Here is a 3,334-nt window from a genome sequence, read left to right on the forward strand (position 1 = left end):
TGAGTACTTTATCCCAATCACTCTTTAATATTTCAGCAGAATGCAATTAGGTAATATCTAGTTGCAATTTGCACTACCTGGTAACAATTTCTCTCAGATTTTTTCTAAACTAAACTCTGATTCTTCATGCGAATAAGCCATCCTTGAGTTGTCCAAGCACTATGTGAAGTCTTTTTGGCAAGAAAAAAACAGTAAAGACACTACTGAAAAATGACCGTCTACGCTTCTTTTTGGCAGGAATTCTTACACATTTAGCCTCTGAATACCTCTTTCCCTTTCAGCCCCTCAATATCCAATTAGTTGATGAGATTTGGATGATCTACCAGTTGTTAATGACCCTACAGAATAAGATCAATACGACACTGCAGGTTCCAATTTCTTTATGCTTCATTATCAGTGTTGGGTGTGAACGAGTTGATTTGGATTGGTTTTAGTAGGAAATGAGACACTTAGTCTCATTAAGGAAGGTTTGTTTTGGAAAAGTCAACCGGACGTTGACTTATGTGTTAGAGGGCTCGGATTTGAATCCCGATGATTCGGTTAGCTTCGGGGGATGATTTGTGACTTAGGAGTGTGATCGGAAGTAATTTTGGAGGTCCGGTGTAGAATTAGGCTTGAATTGACGAAGTTAGTATTTTGGTGAATTCCGGTTGATAGGTGAGATTTTGATCTGAGGGTCGGAATGGAATTCCGAGAGTTTCTGTAGCTTCGTTATGTCATTTGTGATGTGTGTGCAAAATTTCAGGTCATTCGGACGTGGTTTGGTTGGGTTTTTGATCGAATGCGTGTTTTGGAAGTTTTAAAAGAACTTAGGCTTGAAATCGATGTAATTCGATGATTTTAGTGTTAGTTGAGGTGTTTTGATGATTGGAGCAAGTTTGGATGATGTTTTAAGACATGTTGGCATATTTGGTTAGAGTCCCGAGGGGGCTCGGGTGAGTTTCGGAATGGTTTCAGTCCATTTTTAGGCCAATTTAACTTGCTGGATTTTTGACAGCAAGGTTCGAAAATTTTGATGTGAGGAGCATAATTTGGAAGCTTATATCTCGTAATCTATAAGGAATCGGAAAATGTATAAAACATGAAAGTTGTATCCCTTGTATTCTAGTTTCCATAAATATAAACCATTCATCATTTAGATATTTGTACAGAAAGTTATAATCAATTGAATAAGGGCTAGTAAAGCTGTTTTGAAATTTCTCAGAAATTTCTGATGCGAGGAGGCTAATTTGGAAGCTTATATCTCGAAATATATATGGAATCGGAAAATGTATAAAACATGTAAGTTGTAGCCCTTGTATTCTAGTTTTCGGAAATTTAAACCATTTGTCATTCGTACATTTGTACAGAAAGTTATGATCGATTGAATATGGCTGGTAAAGCTGTCTCTGGTGGACTTTTAGTGACGAAACTGGACTTTTAGTGACGGGCGGACAGAAACTTAAGGACCAAAAATTTCTTCATTTTCGTTTTGGGATTTTTGGAGCTCGGTTCTTGGGCGATTTTGAGGTGTTCTTCACGATTTCAACTCAAGTAAGTGTCCTATACTCGAAAGTGTTTATATTACATAAATTCATGGTTATTTTCATCATTTAATTCGGATTTAAAGGGAAGAAATCAAGATTTTTGCAAAATCTTCCAAAAATGAAAAATTAAGATTTGGAGGTCGAGTTGTTGTCGGAATTTGATAATTTTTGTATGGTTGAACTCGTAGCGGAATGGGTTGTCGGATTTTATAAGTTTCGCCGGATTCCGAGACGCGGGCCCCACGAGCGAATTTTGAGTGCAATTTTGGATTTTTAATGGAAAGTGTAGAATTTCATATGGAATTAATTCCTATAATTTTTATTGATTGAATCGAATGATTTTGGATAGATTCGACGCACGTGGAGGCCAATTCGAGGGGCAAAGGCGTCGCGAGCTAAAGAAGTAGCTGGTTCGAGGTGAGTAATTGATGTAAATGATGTCCTGAGGGTTTGAAACCCCGGAATTTCACATCGTAACACTATATTGAGGTGACTTGCATGCCGGATAACGGGCGTGGGGTAAAGCACCATTGGGGATTGTGACTTGGTTCGTCCCAAGAGATGTTTTTACTGTGTTTTCTACTTGAACTAAATTGAGAATCATCCTTACTTGGATTTAACTGTTACATTTGGGCTTCTTGCCAATTATTTGAATCCTTCAGGGATTGACATCACTGTTTTCGCATACATGCATATCATTTGATCTCAATCCAAGGTTTTTAAATACTATTTTGCAAACTCGGCCATCTTTCTAAGATTTGAAAACTTAAATGGTATTTTTAAATGATATTTCGGGCTGAGAACTACTGTTTACAAATGCCCAAGGGGCTTATGATGATTTCTGGACTGAGCATGGATCGGGCTGCGCGCTGCAATAGTATTACATTGATATTGAGGCTGATAGCCTGGTTGAGTACATTGATATTGAGGCCGAGAGCCTGGTTGATTATACTGAGATTGATATGAGGCTGAGGGCCTAGATTTGATGCCACGAGATGGCTTGATATTGCGCTTGGGCTGTAGGAGCCCCTCCGGAGTCTGCACACACACCCAGTGAGCACCGTCGACGATAAACAAACGGGTGGCTCGGGCTGCACGCCGCAGTGGGTACTAGAGTGTACCATCATATACATTGCATTGCACTCATGCATTTTTTTTATCGGTTATACCTGTCTCAGTATTTGGTACTCTGATTTAATTGACTTGCTGCTTCACTATTTGTTGTTCTAAATTGCCAGTTATAGTTTACTTTGAATTTTTCCATGATTTCTTATTCTCAGCCTTTATTTAGGTTTATTACTCACTGGGTCGGAGTACTCACATTACTCCATGCACCTTGCTTGCAGATCCAGGTACACCACAGGTTGAGTGAGGATTTGTTTAGCTGAGCAGCAGTATCCGGGAGTATCGAGGTAGTTGCACGGCGTTCGCAGCCTTGATCTCTCCCATCTATCTCTATCTTTTATTAGGTATTTTTCCTGGACAGACTTGTAATAGGTGGATATTCTATATTAGAGGCTTATATTCGTGACACCGGATTCTGTTGGGCTATGGTGTGGTATTTTAATTGAACTTCCGCAGATTTTATTATTAATTATACACTTGAATGAAATGACTTAGTAAATTCTCTGTGATATTTATCTATAATCTGAATAAGAATTTGGGATAATGTTGTTGAATGGTCGGGCTTGCCTAACAGTGTGTTGGGCGCCATCATGACCGGGGTTGGGGTCGTGACAAGTTGGTATCAGAGACTAGGTTACTTGGTCTCGCGAGTCATGAGGCGGTTTAGTAGAGTCTCGCGGATC

General features: G+C 39.3%; 1 long non-coding RNA gene across 1 annotated transcript; it reads left to right on the plus strand.

Annotated features, from left to right (window-relative positions):
* Positions 1-1,445: 1,445 nt before the first annotated feature.
* On the plus strand, positions 1,446-2,981 carry LOC138882190 (uncharacterized). The gene is made up of 3 exons (XR_011403647.1): positions 1,446-1,533; positions 1,876-1,943; positions 2,873-2,981. It is a non-coding gene; the product is annotated as an uncharacterized lncRNA (long non-coding RNA).
* The last annotated feature ends 353 nt before the right edge of the window (positions 2,982-3,334 follow it).

This window comes from Nicotiana sylvestris, chromosome 11 (assembly GCF_000393655.2).
Source record: "Nicotiana sylvestris chromosome 11, ASM39365v2, whole genome shotgun sequence".
NCBI classification, from domain to species: Eukaryota; Viridiplantae; Streptophyta; class Magnoliopsida; order Solanales; family Solanaceae; genus Nicotiana; species Nicotiana sylvestris.